A 17,298-nucleotide genomic window follows, 5' to 3' on the forward strand; every position below is an offset into this window, starting at 1 on the left:
CGGCATGAATAAAGACATCGCGGAATTTGTAGCTAGATGTCTTGTCTGTCAGCATGTGAAGGCTGAACACCAGAGACCTGCCGGATTACTTCAGAGGATTTCGATTCTAGAGTGGAAATGGGAGCACATCACTATGGATTTTGTGGTGGATTGCCTAGAACACGACGAGGCCATGACATGATTTGGGTAGTCGTTGACCGACTAACCAAATCCGCACACTTCTTAGCGATCCGGAAGACCGATTCTCTAGATCGATTGGCAGAGCTGTATTGTCGAGAGATCATCAGATTGCATGGTGTTCCATTGAGTATTATATCAGATAGAGACTCATGGTTCACGTCCCGGTTCTGGCAAAGTCTGTAGCAGGCCTTAGGCACTTAGCTCCGTTTTAGTACAGCTTTCCATCCGCAGACAGATGGACAGTCAGAGCAGACCATTCAGACTTTAGAGAACTTGCTGAGGTCTTCTATTTTGGATTTCGGAGGCAGCTGGGAGGACCATTTTCCATTAGTTGAGTTCGCCTACAACAACAGCTATCATTCGACTATCCATATGGCACTGTTTGAAGCACTATATGATAGGCCTTGTCGGACACCCACCCTTTGGGAGGAGGTTGGGGAGGCCCAACTGCTAGGACCTCAGAGAGCTCATCAGAAGGCAGAGTTGATCCATACTATTAGACGGAGGATGTTCGAGATGCAGGATTGCCAGAAGAGTTATGTCGATTGGAGACGTAGACTCCTGGAGTTCTCTACTGGCGACCATGTATTCCTGAGAGTTTCACCCACAAAAGGGGTAAAGAGATTTGACCTCCGAGGTAAGCTAGCTTCACGATACATTGGGTCTTTCCAGATCTTGGAGAGGATTGGAGCAGTAGCTTATCGTCTGGCGCTACCACCGGCTCTAGCAGGCGTGCACGACGTATTTCATGTGTCTATACTGAGGAGATACGTAGCCGACCCAACACATGTGTTGTTTGATATACCAGTTCTATTCAGCCTGACGTTACCTACAAGGAGATTCCGATACGGATTCTGGACCAGAAAGAACGTCAGCTGCGGAACAAGACTATCCGGCTAGTTAAAGTCAGATGACAGTATCGTTCTGACGAGGAGGCTACTTGAGAGCTCGAGGATACGATTCGTGCTTGATACCCCCATCTTTTCACTTGAGGTAGGTGGGTTAAACTTCTATTTAGCATTTATACTGTTTAGTTATTGCTAGTACTTGCTGATGGTAGATAACAAAATTTGGGAACCAAATTTTTATTAGTGAGGGAGAATGTAAAATACCGAAAAAAGGGTGAATAACCATAAGAGAATTTTCAGAAATTTTCTGAGAATTTTTCGGAGCTCGTATGACGAGTTTAAGGGGATCAACTATTGGGCCTCGGAAAAACCTGTTTAGGCTACCCAATTTTAATGAGGAAAAGTTGGACTTTTTTTCCTTTTCTTTTCTTTTTCTTTTTATTTTCTTTTCCTCCGTTTCTCACCCGTGTCTTTCTCTTCTCCTTCTTCCTTTCTGAGCCCGATCCTCTTCCTCTTCCTCTTCCTCTTTCCCTTTGCACCCCCGACGCTGAGTCGAACCTCTCCTCTTCTCGTCTCAGCCCTAGAGCGTCTGCCCCGATTTCCCCTCTCTAACGACCTTTTCTTTCCTCTTGCCTCTGCCCAAAGTCACTGATCGCCTCTCGCATCGCCGATCGCCCTCTCGTGTCACCCCCAGTCTCCACAGCCGACGCTGCTTCGATCTCCGACGCCACTGACAGCCAGGTGCCACTCCGATTAGTGCTACCATCTTCGCCAACCGGTTGTTGATGCCGGCACCGCCGCACCCTTTGCCCTAGCGTCATCTGCCTCCTCTGCCCCACATCGTTGCTGCCGCCACCTTCTCCGATCACCATCCAGTACCGAGCTTTCTTCCCGATTCATTGAATCGTGCCCTACCTCCGGCCATTATTCTGGCAACAGAACTTGCTACCACACTAAAGGTAATTTGTGGACCCTAGCCTCTAGTCTAGGAGATGTAGTGTTAGATCGCTAAGTTTTAGGCATATTTATGTTGGACAGCGATATCACACTGGTTCGGCTACCATTTCGGTAATGATCGCGCTCCGGCTGTAAACAAGTAGGAAACCACCAGCAACACCTTCTTCAGCGCCTTCTTCGACTGAGAGATAGCAAAGGTGTCTCTTATTTGGGGTAATTGTGTTGGGTTTTTCGGGCTGCAAAAACCGTTTTTTGCGTTGTGGAAACCCTGAAACCCGCCACCGGATCCGTGCGAAGAAATAAAATTTACGTAAAACTTCGAGTACGAGTTTCTAGCCTAGATCTAAACTAGATCTACAAAGGAGAAGAGCTTTCCCCTTGATGTGATGCCTGTAAGACCGTTGAATTCGATAGAGGGGGGGTGAATATCGATTCGAAAATCTCGAGTTAAAACGCAGCGGAAAAGTAAGGAAGTAAAGAGATGAACACGGTTGATTTTTACTTCGTTCGGAGCCTGTGACGACTCCTACTCGAAGGCCCGTACTCCTTGAGTACTTTCGTTGGGCAATTCACTAGCAATTCGGATAATTACAATTTACGTACAAATATTGCTAATGAAAGAAAAACAAAGCTATACCGACAACTAATGAATTAAAGGAAACCGGAGTGAGTCGTCGAAGCTTTGTGAACGTCGTTGGAGCGCAGAGTAGCAGAGTGATTGAGCTCAGAGTTCTCAGAAAGCAGATATATTGAAGCTCCTGCCTGGGGCTTCTTTTATATGCTGCTCCGGGCGCCTGGAATGTGACGTAACACTCCCAACCAGCATGCTCCAAGTGTCAACGTCGTCCTGGGGATAAAACTTGCCTCCGGGCGCCCGGACCCCTCTTCTCCAGAAAGTCCTTCTCCTGCCAGAAAAGGTTAGTCCGAGGCAAAATGTACCCTGCAGCAAAGATTGTTAGCACAGTTTTATAGATAAGCAAAGTATGACTTAGATTCCGTCTTTCCGAGACCGGAATCTAGTCACGATCTCGACTTAGATATCCGAAATGGATCTAAGCCGGATCGACGCCTAATGTTCCCTTCCCGGGAACGCGTCCTCGCAGTCACTCCCCTCCAGTGACTTACCTTACTTACCTGCCAGACGTCCGGTCAGCCCTTCGACCCGTCTCGCCAGCTATCCGGTCAGCCCGTCGACCTAGCTGGACTTCTCGCCAAACGTCCGGTCAGCCCGTCGACCCGCTTGGACTTCTCGCTAGCTATCCGGTCAGCCCGTCGACCTAGCTGGACTTCGTGCCAAACATCTGGTCGGCCCGTCAACCTGTCTGGACTTCTCCTGCGCACTTTATCAAAGTGTCAGACAACAACATACTAACTTAACCTGATTTGTCATTCATCAAAACCTGGGTTAAATCGTTAGTGCTAACCGCACCAACAATCTCCCCCTTTTTGATGGAATGACAACCTGGTTAAGTTAGTGAAAGCATATGCAAGAAAAAAACAAGCATTTAAAGGGTTTTTAAGTTAGTTTGTATTTTCAATTCTGGTTTAGCTAACTTAGCCACCTAACTCTCCCCCTTTGGCATTCATCAAAAAAATAAGCAAGAGTAAACAAGCATAGTGTAGAGTTACTGAAAATAATAACACTTAATCTTAAAAGATAACTGAGTTTGGTTCAGAATTCAAGGAAAAAAATACAATTTTTAAATCTAAGAAAAGAAGTTGATTTGGGGGAGTATAAAGTTTTGAAAACTTGTATAAAGCAGTAGCTTTTAGCTTTTAGAAAAACCAAAATTCCAAAACTAAGTTTGAAAAAATCTATTTTTCAAAACTAAATGAAACTTATTTTTCAACACTAAGTTTGTATAAGATTCAATTTTCAAGATCAAGGAAAATGAGTTTGAATTTTTTTTTTTTTTTTTGTAAAATTTAACCTTCAAATCAAAATGCCAAAATTAAGTAAAATCAAATTTTAAGAACTAGATTCAGGACAATTTTCAAAGTAAAGTTAAATTAAATTTAAATCTTTACTTTTAGTTTTCAAAGGAGTTTGGTAAAAGTAAGATCATATTTTTAGAATCTTTTTTTTCAAAATCAAATTTTAAAAGTATTAGATTCAAAACCTTTCAAACTTTCAAATTTTTGTAAAAAAATTTCACAATTTTAAAAAAGTTGTTTGTAAACTTTGATTTTCAAAATTAAGCTTAAAATTCGTTTTGAAAAAATGAATTAGTTTTATTTCTCCCCCTGAACCTGATATCTAAGATAAAGCTTTTGAAAATATTTGCTAAGAATTTTTAATATAAGATTTTCAAAGTAATTGGAGTAGAATTTTCAAAAGAAATTTAAAAAAACGCTTTAGTTAATCCTCCTGAATTCGATACTCAAATTTACATAGCTGTCTAACCAATCAGTTACTAACTAACTATCAGAAAATAGCAGTTTTCACTTGGTTAGTCAGATTAAGTTGATTATAAGCAGTCAGTGTTTGATTTGACTGATGAGCTTAATCTGATTAATATCTGAGTTGTATTTAACGTCCAGACTTATGCCGATGCACTGATATAAGCATCTTAAGTCCAGACAGTTGACCTATGCATCTCACCCCTTTCTATGTTTTTCAAACACAAGCAAGGTAAACCTAAGGTGTTGGTGAGATGCTCAAAACTAATCCTATGGGTACATGCTTTCTAAGGATTCAAAAACTAATCTAAAGCCAAAACTGTTTTTGAAAATCTAAAAATGGAAAGTTTTGAAAACGGACAAATTTAACCTATAATTTGATGAAACCATTTTTGAGAGTATTTTTGAAATTTCCTAGTCTATTGAGCACATCCCTAATTGTCGTCGTAAGTTGCTAAATTCACTTTCAGGGAGTGGTTTTATAAAAATGTCAGCTAAATTTGATTTAGACTCAATGTACTTGAGTTCAATATCACCTTTAGTAACATGATCCCTGATGAAGTGGTGCCTGATTTCAATATGTTTGGTTCTTGAATGATGCACAGGATTCTTGGTTAAGTTAATTGAACTTATATTGTCAATTAATACTTTTACATTTGTGATATTTAAGTTGAAATCTTTTAGAGTATGCATCATCCATAATAATTGTGCAACACATTCGCCTATAGCTATGTATTCTGACTCAGTTGTAGATAGTGCAACACAGTGTTGCTTTCTACTAAACCAGCTGACAAGGGATGGACCAAGTAGTTGGCATCCACCACTTGTGCTTTTGCGGTCTAATTTGCATCCGGCATAATCTGAGTCAGAATATCCTATTAATTCAAAGTTGTTGGTCCTAGGATACCAAATTCCTACATTTGTGGTTCCCTTGAGGTATCTAAAGATTCTTTTGACTTGAGTCAAATGAGATTCTTTAGCACAGGTTTGGTATCGAGCACACATACTAACTGCAAATAAAATGTCAGGTCGGCTTGCAGTTAGGTAAAGTAGACTACCTATTGCGCTCCGATAATGTTTTAAGTCTACTGATTTTCCATTAGGATCATCATCTAGGATTGTGTTTACGGCCATAGGTGTTTTTATTTCTTTAGTATTTTCCATTCCAAATTTTCTAAGTAACTCCTTAGTATATTTTTGTTGATAAATATAATTTCCCTCATTTGTTTGTTTGACTTGTAACCCTAGAAAATAAGTTAATTTTCCTACCAGACTCATTTCGAATTCGTGTTCCATTAGGTTTGTAAATTCGTTTAAAAATTCTGAGTTTGTCAAACCACAGATGATATCATCTACATAGATTTGAGCTATAAAAATATCTTCTTTTATTGATTTCACAAATAGTGTTGGGTCAACTTGACCTTGGTTGAACCCTTTAGAGATTAAGTAAGAGGTTAGTCTTTCATACCATGCCCTAGGTGCCTGTTTAAGTCCATATAATGCCTTTTTAATTTGTAGACATAATCAGGGTGTTCTAGGCTTTCAAAACCAGGTGGCTGACCTACATAAACTTCTTCTTTTATTAATCCATTAAGAAAGGCAGACTTGACATCCATTTGGTATAGTTTGAATCCTTTATGGGCTGCATAGCTTAGTAACATTCTAATGGACTCTAGTCTAGCTACCGGGGCATAAGTTTCATCATAGTCAAGTCCTTCAACTTGACTGAACCCTTTGGCAACTAACCTGGCCTTGTTTCTAGTAATTTCTCCAGTTTCACTTAACTTATTTCTAAATACCCATTTGGTTTCTATTATTTTCTTATCGTTAGGTGGAGGTACTAGGTCCCAAACTTCATTGCGCTCAAATTGAGCTAATTCTTCTTGCATAGCTATGACCCAGTCTGGGTCAAGTAGGGATTCAGCTATAGTTTTGGGTTCAATATTTGAGATTAACGAGATTTGACTTAGGTTTCTGAAAGATGACCTAGTTTGGACCCTAAGGTCTGGGTCACCAATTATTTGATCAGTAGGATGATTTGGGTTGACTCTTATGGTTCTAGAAGGTTGACTTTCTTGTAGTTGTTCTTCTTCTTCATGATTTTGGGTTTGGTTTGTTCCTTCAGAATTGATATGTTCATGAACAGGGTCAACTGGTTGAGGTTGGGCTTGTTCTAGGTTTTGATTGGATTCTTTGAATTTTACATTGGTGGTTTCCTCAATTCTTAAGGTAACTTTATTATAAATTCTATAGCCTCTGCTATTCAGAGAATACCCTAAAAAAATTCCATTTTCTATTTTGGAAGTGAATTTGCCTAAGTGTTCTCTAGTATTTAGGATAAAGGCTGGGCAACCAAATACCTTAAAGTGTTTTATATTAGGTTGTTTGTTGTAAAATATTTCAAAAAATGTTTTATTGTGTTTTTTGTTTAGTGTTGTTCGGTTTTGTACATAGCAGGCTGTACTAACAGCTTCTGCCCAAAAATATTTAGGTAAGTTGTATTCGTTTAGCATAGTTCTAGATGCTTCAAGTAAAGTTCTATTTTTCCTTTCTACAATTCCATTTTGTTGGGGAGTTTTAGGGCAAGAGAATTCATGATGATAGCCATTTTCAAGGCAAAATTTATCAAAATTATGATTTTTAAATTCTCCTCCATTATCACTTCTGATTCTTTTAATTTTTATGCCTTTTTCATTTTCAATTTGTTTGCAGAAATTTGTAAAAATTTCAAAGGTTTCATCTTTATTTTTTAAGAATTTGACCCAAGTGAACCTAGAATAGTCATCTATTATAACTAAACAGTATAGACTTCCATTTATTGATTTAACTCCATGGGAGTCAAATAGGTCTAAGTGTAAAAGTTCTAGGACTGAGTTGGTTTGGGATTCATTAATTGGTTTGTGGGTAGATTTTGTTTGTTTGCCTTGTTGACAAGCATTACATATCGTTAAATCTAAGTTAGGTAATTTTGGTAAGCCTCTAACTAGACCATTTAATTTAGCTATGTTTCTGAAATGTGTGTGTGACATTCTTCTATGCCATAACCAGGTTTCTTCTTTTTGTGTTAAATAACACTTGACTGAAGAAGTGGTTAAGTTAATGGTATAAATATTATCTTTTCTAAAGCCTTTTAGGCTTATAGTTGGATTATCTAGATGTTTGATCAAACATTCTGTAGATAGAAATTTTACCTTATACCTAGTGTCACATAATTGACTTATGCTCAGAAGATTGTATTTAAAATTTTCAACAAGTAGAACATTTGTAATTATGAAATCTATTTTTAATTCAATATTACCTATACCAATTACCTTGAGTTTACCGTTGTTTCCAAAGGCAACTGTTCCTAGGCTTTTGTAAGTTAATTGAGTGAACTTGGTGTGATCTCCAGTCATATGTTTGGAGCAACCACTGTCCAAAATCTACTTGGTTTCCTACAACAAGTAGGATTTTTATGTTAGTCTTAGTTTATCAATTTTTAATCAATCATTATAAAAAAAATCTTAATTTTGAAATTAATTTAAGTTTAAAATTTTGAAGTTAATTTTTAAGTTAAAATTAAAATTTTGAAATTAATTTTTAAGTTAAAATTAAAATTTTGGAATTAATTTTTAAGTTAAAATTTTGAAATTAATTTTTAAGTTAAAATTGAAATTAATTTTTAAGTTAAAATTAAAATTTTGAAATTAATTTTTAAAGCCTTATTCATCTCACCCGAACTATATTATCAATCAGGGAATCCTATGATTTTGTGAGATGAAATTGGTTTGATTACAGACTTTTGGTTTAACTTGTGTTTGATTCAGACTTAGCTTTGGTTTCCACAAATAGGCATTCTTCGGATAAACTTCTAAGCTTGGTGAGTCACAAGGACATCATTAGGAGTAACCAACCTTTCGAGGTTTTCCGAATAGTCCTATCCACGGAACTTAGTACTAAATCTTGGTCTAACTGGTTAGGATTCATTTAAGGGTAGCTTCGGTTAGTTCCACTTGGCCAAATGCACCAGATCGAAACCATATCTTTCTAGACATGCGATGCCCAAGTTTCCCTAACGTACTATCATCCAAAAATTTCACCAATACCATGATTCAAGTTAAACTTGGTCTCTAATTCTAATTGCCCTGCCGGGTTTGTTAGTTTTGGGTTACCCTGTCGGGTAAGTTAGTTTTGGAGGTGACAGCTATTCTGGAGTCTCCCCCTGAATTATTGGCCATTAATTTAAGTTTTAATTTTAGGCTTGTGTCGATTCTTTTTATAGTTATAGTTAACTTGGTGATAATTTTGTTGTTTCTTAAACTGTTTAGATTTTGAATTTGATTTAGGTTTGTATTTTGGATTTTGGTTTGGTTTATTTATAAAATGTATTTTTTCTTTAGGTATATAGAATTGATTAAGTCCTACTTGCGTGGTTAAGCACGCTTTCGGGACCCAAGCTTGTTTAGTTGCTTTGTGTTGGGTTAATAATGATTTAAAGGTTTTGTTTGAGTTTGACTTATATCCAAGTCCGGTTTTATTATAGCATGCCTTTTGGTTATTTAGAATTAAATCTAAATTTTTAGATCTTGTTGTGAATTTTTCCAACAATTCCTTTAACTTATTAAGTTCATTTTTTAATGATAAATTCTCCTCCTCAAGTGTTCGATCTTGAGTTGGATTCGAATTTTTTAATTGTTCCTTGAGGTTTTGATTTTCCTCAAGAAGCGATTTATTTTTATTTTCCAATTTAACTAATTTTTTATTCAAACACGAGATAATTCTAAAGAATTTACGATTTAAGTTTAGGTATACCTCTTTGGAACCTTCGGAAACGAGTTCGGACTCGTGGCTCGATTCGGGTTCGGACCCGTCTTCTGATTCCTCTGATTCGTCTTCCGTTTCAGTTTCGCGAGCCATCAGCGCGAGGTGACTTTGGTGCTTTTCTCCTTCCGATTCGTCTGAGGAGGAATCGTCCCATGTTGCTTTGAGGGCTTTCTTCTTTGTTGACTTTGGTTTGTCAAGTTTCAATCTTGGGCATTCGTTCTTGTAGTGCCCCTTTTTGTTACATCCGAAACATGTGACATTTCTTGAGTCGGCTGGCGAACTGATCTTCTGAAGATCCTGTTTGCTGAAGCTTCTCTTTTTCCTGGTGAACATTTTCCTTACCAGGTTCACCAGGTGTTCTTCGTCTTCAGAGTCTTGATCGGAATCTTCTTCGGATTCGGGCTTGTTCTTCTTTTCTTTAGAGGAACCTGCAAATAAAGCTACACCTTTCTCGACCCCGGCGTTAGTTTGCTCATGAAGTTCTAATTCACAAAAGAGTTCGTCCAATTTTAATTTAGATAAATTTTTTGAAATTTTGTAGGCATCTACGATTGATGCCCACAAATTGTTTCGCGGAAAAGCATTTAACGCGTACCTGATTAAGTCTCGGTTCTCCATTTGGTGGCCTATTGCGTGGAGATCGTTGAGGATATCACCCTTGGGAGATGAGGATCTGCTTGAGCCTTCTTCCATTCCTCCTCTCTTTGTCTTCTTGTTCCTTCGCTTTCGATCGAAGCTTAGGAGGGTTTTGACGCCGAGAAAGGGAGTTCTTCTTGCTTCGTTTCGGGAGGAGTAATGGCGATGCTTTCAATTGGAATCCTTTTTCTCACGGAGCTCTTTGTCAGCTTGAGGTCACCTACTCTTCGGTCTCTAATTTTAAGCGCCGCGCTGCATCCATTGGTCGTAGTCCGTCTTCATGTAGACCTCCATTCTCCTCTTCCAGTACGAAAAGTCATCCCCGTTGAATAGAGGAGGACGTACTGTGCTGAAGCCTTCTTGTTGAGACATTATAACCTACACACACGAAATTAACTGGAAAAATATCCCAAGACTTCGTCTTGGATTAGCAGTGCTGGAGAAACAGAAACTCTAAGTTGGTGTTGCACCAATTTAGATTTTAAATGAAAAAAAATCTTCCAAAAAGATAATAATATCAGTTTTTTTAAAAAAATTTCACCCCCTATCTGTTTGGTGGTTGCACCAAATCAGAGCGGAAACTTGGCTCTGATACCACTTGTAAGACCGTTGAATTCGATAGAGGGGGGGTGAATATCGATTCGAAAATCTCGAGTTAAAACGCAGCGGAAAAGTAAGGAAGTAAAGAGATGAACACGGTTGATTTTTACTTCGTTCGGAGCCTGTGACGACTCCTACTCGAAGGCCCGTACTCCTTGAGTACTTTCGTTGGGCAATTCACTAGCAATTCGGATAATTACAATTTACGTACAAATATTGCTAATGAAAGAAAAACAAAGCTATACCGACAACTAATGAATTAAAGGAAACCGGAGTGAGTCGTCGAAGCTTTGTGAATGTCGTTGGAGCGCAGAGTAGCAGAGTGATTGAGCTCAGAGTTCTCAGAAAGCAGATATATTGAAGCTCCTGCCTGGGGCTTCTTTTATATGCTGCTCCGGGCGCCTGGAATGTGACGTAACACTCCCAACCAGCATGCTCCAAGTGTCAACGTCGTCCTGGGGATAAAACTTGCCTCCGGGCGCCCGGATCCCTTCCGGGCGCCCGGATCCCCTCCGGGCGCCCGGATCCCCTCCGGGCGCCCGGACCCCTCTTCTCCAGAAAGTCCTTCTCCTGCAAGAAAAGGTTAGTCCGAGGCAAAATGTACCCTGCAGCAAAGATTGTTAGCACAGTTTTATAGATAAGCAAAGTATGACTTAGATTCCGTCTTTCCGAGACCGGAATCTAGTCACGATCTCGACTTAGATATCCGAAATGGATCTAAGCCGGATCGACGCCTAATGTTCCCTTCCCGGGAACGCGTCCTCGCAGTCACTCCCCTCCAGTGACTTACCTTACTTACCTGCCAGACGTTCGGTCAGCCCTTCGACCCGTCTGGACTTCTCGCCAGCTATCCGGTCAGCCCGTCGACCTAGCTGGACTTCTCGCCAAGCGTCCGGTCAGCCCGTCGACCCGCTTGGACTTCTCGCCAGCTATCCGGTCAGCCCGTCGACCTAGCTGGACTTCGTGCCAAACATCTGGTCGGCCCGTCGACCTGTCTGGACTTCTCCTGCGCACTTTATCAAAGTGTCAGACAACAACATACTAACTTAACCTGATTTGTCATTCATCAAAACCTGGGTTAAATCGTTAGTGCTAACCGCACCAACAATGCCCTTCGCTAGTCCCGCTCGTCCAAGGTTCGCCAGATCTCAAGAGTATCAAAGTAGATACTCCTCTATGTGTATCCACACAAGCAAGAGATGGAAAAACCTAACAAAAATGTGTGCTAGCACCTTTGAAAGGTTCGGCCAAAGAGGAGGAGAGGGAGAGGAGAGAGCTTGAGGAAGAAGATGAGAGTTACACAAAAGAAATGAAACTCACCAATGAATTAGTGTGGCCGGCCACATTAAGAGGGAGTTTTATCTCCATGAGATACCACGAGTCACAACTCTTGGTAACTCCCATGAGGTGGCATCCCACTTAAACAATCATGATGATGTGGAGCATCATCATTGGCTCACTCTTTGCCAACTCACCAATGAGGTGGCAAATGGTCAAGTCAAACTTGACCCTTCATCTTCCTCTCAAGTCAAGTCAAACTTGACCACATCTCTCCCATGGTTAATCTAATATAACCATTGGTTCAAGTCAATTTTAATTTAATGAATCTATATTCATTAAATTAAATTGACTCAATGAGTCTAAGTCCAAATTAGACTCATCTAACACATGAACCCAATTGAGTACAACTCAATTGGCCTAATTTGAATTACTCTTAATCTAATTTGGTTTATCACATGGATCTAATCCTTTAGGTTCATCACATGGACCTAATCCTTTAGGTTCATCAAATGAACCTAATCTCCATCTAATTGCCCTTTGTGTGTGACCCTATAGGTTCTTATAACGTTGGCAATGCTCCTAAATCCATTTAGAAGCATAAGTAATGAGCGGTATCTAGCAACACATCATTACTACCCAAGTTATAAGAATGTTGAGATCCAACATCACCTTGTGACTACTAATTGTGACTCTTCACAATATATGACAAGTATCCTCTAATCAATGTGAATCCAGATTGATCAATGTGAGGCATAGACCGTGTCATCCTCTAATCAATCTAAATCTTGAATCCCAAGCAGACTCACTCAATCAAATGAGTTCAATATCTCATATTGACTCATTTGGGCATGGTCATGCACTTCATGGTCTCACTCTATCAAGAATATCGATGTCATATAGGAGGGATAGATCACATCTACATCACTCACATCCCTCCGCATAATTTGTTACATACCTAGTAATCGCCTTTATAGTCCACCCAGTTACGGGTGACGTTTGACGAAGCCAAAGTATGCAACTCCTTATGTAGGGAATCATAGTGACTTCATGTCCAAGGACTAATAGTCATACTAATAGCCACATGAGAAAGTATATGACACTCATATAACGATCCATGATACTTTCTCATGGCGGGTCATTCAGTATACATTCTCCAATGCATACTCATGTGGCAACTTGATATCTCCATATCCATGACTTGTGAGATCAAGTCATCGAGTTGACCTACATGCTAGTCTCGTCGTATTAACATTGTCCTTGAATGCTAATACTTGTCTAGGAATGATTAAGAGTAGTGTTCCCTATATCATCTCACTATCGATTCAACTAACCGATTGATATAGGTAAGAACATTCTATTCAAGGATGCTATTATACTTAGTTATTTGACACCAATACAAGTAAACATAATAACCATAAACAAATGCCTTTATATATATATATATATATATATAAGAATATGATACAACGAGTTCATACAACAATCATCAAATGATTGACTCTAGGGCTCTAACTAACAATCTCCCACTAGCACTAGTGCCAATCAGTATAGGCTCTAAGGCCCAAAGACCTAGTGTGACTATCATGCTTTCTCTGTGCCAAAGCCTTGGTCAAGGAATCTGCGATGTTAGCCTCAGTGGGTACTCTGCAAATCTTCACATCTCCTCTATCGATGATCTCTCGAATGAGATGGAAGCGCTGTAGTATGTGTTTGGTCCGCTGGTGTGAGCGAGGTTCCTTGGCCTGTGCTATTACTCCATTGTTGTCACAATAGAGCTCTATGGGATCAGCTATGCTAGGAACCACCCCAAGCTCAGTAATGAACTTGCGGATCCAAACTGCCTCCTTTGCTGCTTCTGATGCAGCAATATACTCGGCCTCTGTTGTAAAATCAGCTACTGTGTCCTGCTTTGAACTCTTCCAGCTCACAGCACCACCATTTATGCAAAACACGAACCCAGACTGTGATCGATAATCATCCTGGTCAGTTTGGAATCTAGCATCATTGTAACCCTTTACAGCTAGCTCGTCATCGCCTCCATATATCAAGAAATATTCTTTAGTCATTCTCAAGTACTTAAGAATATTCTTGACCACTATCTAGTGACTTTCACCTGGATCTGACTGGTATCTGCTCGTCATGCTCAAAGCATATGAGACATCAGGACGAGTACATAGCATGGCGTATATGATAGATCCTATGGCTGAAGCATAAGGGATCTGATCCATGCGGTCTCTCTCCTCTCTAGAAGAGGGACCTTGAGTCTTCGAAAGACTCACACGATGTGACATCGGCAGAAATCCCTTCTTGGAGTTCTGCATGGCAAACCGAAGTAGTACCTTGTCAATGTATGTACTCTGACTTAGGCCAAGCAATCTCTTAGATCTATCTCTATAGATTTGAATGCCTAGAATGCGGGATGCTTCACCTAAGTCCTTCATTGAGAAACAAGTCCCTAGCCAAGTCTTGACAGACTGTAGCAAAGGGATGTCTTTCCCAATGAGTAGTATGTCATCCACATACAATATAAGGAAGACAACTGTGCTCCTAACAACCTTCTTGTAGACACAAGGTTCATCTTCATTCTTGATGAAACCAAGCTGTTTGATTGCATCATCGAATCGAAGATTCCAGCTCCGAGAAGCTTGCTTTAGTCCATAAATGGACCTATGCAGCTTGCATACTCTGCCAGTATGCTGTGGATCTACAAAACCCTCAGGTTGTGTCATGTACACATCCTCGAGCATATTTCTATTCAGAAACGCGGTTTTGACATCCATCTGCTAGATCTCATAATCGTGGTACGCTGCAATAGCAAGCATGATCCGAATGGATTTAAACATCGCTACTGGAGAAAAATTTTCATCATAGTCAATACCATGAATTTGCTTGAAACCTTTAGCTACTAAGCGACTCTTATAAATAAGTCCATCCATGTCAGTCTTTCTCTTAAAGACTCACTTACACCCAATGGGTTTGACCCCTTCAGGTGGATCAACCAAAGTCCATACTTGGTTAGTGTATATGGATTCCATCTCGGATCTCATGGCCTCTAGCCATTTCTCGGAATCTGGTCTCATCACAACTTCCTGATAGGAGGTAGGCTCATCCTCAATGAACACAACGTCATCATTGTCAGACAAGAGAAATGAATATCTCTCAGGCTGACGACGCACCCTATCAGACCTCCGAAGAGGTAGGTCTACTTGAACTGGTTGTTGTTCCTCAACTCCTTGTGGAACAACATCATCCACAACACTTTGTGGTTCCAGTTCAAATTCCATCTAGGCTTCAGTGCTATGGTTCACATCTTGAACTTCTTCAAGATCGAACGTACTCCCACTAGTCTTTTTAGAAACAAAATCCCTTTCTAGAAATACCTCAGTCTTAGCCACAACTATCTTGTGTTGACTGAGAATGTAGAAGTAGTATCCCTTCGTTTCCTTGGGATATCCAATAAAATAGCACTTATCGGATTTGGGTCCCAGTTTGTCCGAGACTTGACATCTAACGTAAGCCTCACAACCCTAAATCCTCATAAAAGACACCTGGGCATCTCTCCCAGTCTATATCCTATATGGTGTTTTTATTACAGCCTTAGATGGAATTCGGTTGAGAATGAAGGCTGCTGTGTCTAGAGTATAGCCCCAAAGATACATAGGAAGATATGTGTGACTCATCATAGACCGTACCATATCTAATAGAGTACGATTCCTCCTTTCGGATACATCATTCCACTGTGGTGTTCTAGGAGGAGTGAGTTGAGATAGAATCTCACACTCAGCTAGATAGTCACGAAACTCATGGCTAAGGTATTCACCACCTCGATCTGATTGAAGTATCTTAATACTCTTGTCAAGCTGGTTTTGTACTTCATTCTTGAATTCTTTGAACTTTTTAAAGGATTCTGACTTATGTGTCATCAGGTACACATAACCATATCTACTGAAGTCATCAGTAAATGTAATAAAGTACATATAACCACCTCTAGCAGTGACATTGAAAGGGCCACATACATCACTATGTATAAGACCTAACAAGTCAGTCGCTCTTCACTGTGTCCACTAAAGGGAGTCTTGGTCATCTTGCCTAGTAGACATGACTCGCATGTCTCATAAGATTCAAAATCAAATGAGTCCAACAAACCATCTTTATGGAGCTGGGATAAGCGTTTATCATTTATATGACCTAAGCGACAGTGCCAGAGATATGTTTGGTTCATGTCATTTGACTTGAACCTCTTGGTACTTATATTATAGATAGGGTTCTCAAGGTCTAGAATATAGAGTCTGTTCATCAGAGGTGCACTACAATAGAACATATCATTTAAATAAACTGAACAACATTTGTTCTTTATTATAAATGAAAAATCTTTCTTGTCCAAACAAGAAACTGAAATTATGTTCTTAGTTAAAGCAGGCACATAACAACATTCATCTAATTCTAATACAAGCCGAGAAGGCAGAGATAGATGATAAGTTCCTACAGCAACAGCAGCAACTCGTGCTCCATTGCCTACTCGTAGGTCCACCTCGCCCTTCGTCAATGCCCTGTTATTTCTCAGCGCCTGCACATTAGTACAAATGTGAGAAGCACATCCGGTATCTAATACTCATGATGAAGAAATAGATAGATTGACTTCTATAACATAGATACCTGAAGTGAAAGTCTCACTTCTCTTCTTCTTAATATCTTCCAGGTAAATTTTGCAGTTCCTCTTCCAGTGCCCGGTCTGACCGCAGTGGAAGCAGGTATCATCCTTGACAACCCCTCCTTTGGGTTTCAGTGTCTTGCCTTTGCCCTTGGCTTGAGACTTTCCCTTTCCTTTGGGCTTGCCCTTGCCCTTGTGTTTCTGAACCATCAGAATAGAGTTGGGCTTAACCTTCTTAAGGTTGAGCACAGCAGTTCTTAACATGCTAAGCAGCTCAGGCAGTGGCTTGTCAATTTCGTTCATGTTATAATTTAGAACAAATTGACTATAGCTATCTGACAAGGATTGCAAGATCATATCAGTGGCCAGCTCTTGGCCAAGTGGGAATCTCAACCTCTGTAGGTTTTCTATGTACCTAATCATTTTGAGTACATATGGGCCTACAGGAGTCCCATCTTGCATCTTGCACTGAAACAGTGCCTTAGAGATCTCGAATCTCTTGTGCCTCGCTTGTTCTTGATATAGTTGACGAAGATGTTCAACCATATCATAAGCGTCCATCAACTCGTGTTGCTTCTGAAGCTCAGAGTTCATGGTCGCGAGCATAAGACATGACACATCTAATGCGTCATCTTGATGCTTCTTGTAAGCATCACTGTCAGCTCGCGTGGTAGTGGCAGGAGGTGCCTCTCGAATGGGCTGCTCCAGAACGTACAGTTTACGTTCTTGTGTGAGAATGATTCTCAGATTCTTGTACCAGTCCAGGAAATTAGCTCCGTTGAGCTTGTCCTTCTCAAGGACGGAACACAGGGAGAAAGAGTTCGTATTTGACGTCATGGTTATCTACAACAGAAAAATGTAGAAAAATAAATATCATATTCTATTAATCATCTAATTAGGCCTTTAATTAAATGATACTCCCACTGAATTCTATAATTCATA

The sequence above is a fragment of the Zingiber officinale genome, chromosome 8B (assembly GCF_018446385.1).
Source record: "Zingiber officinale cultivar Zhangliang chromosome 8B, Zo_v1.1, whole genome shotgun sequence".
NCBI lineage: Eukaryota > Viridiplantae > Streptophyta > Magnoliopsida > Zingiberales > Zingiberaceae > Zingiber > Zingiber officinale.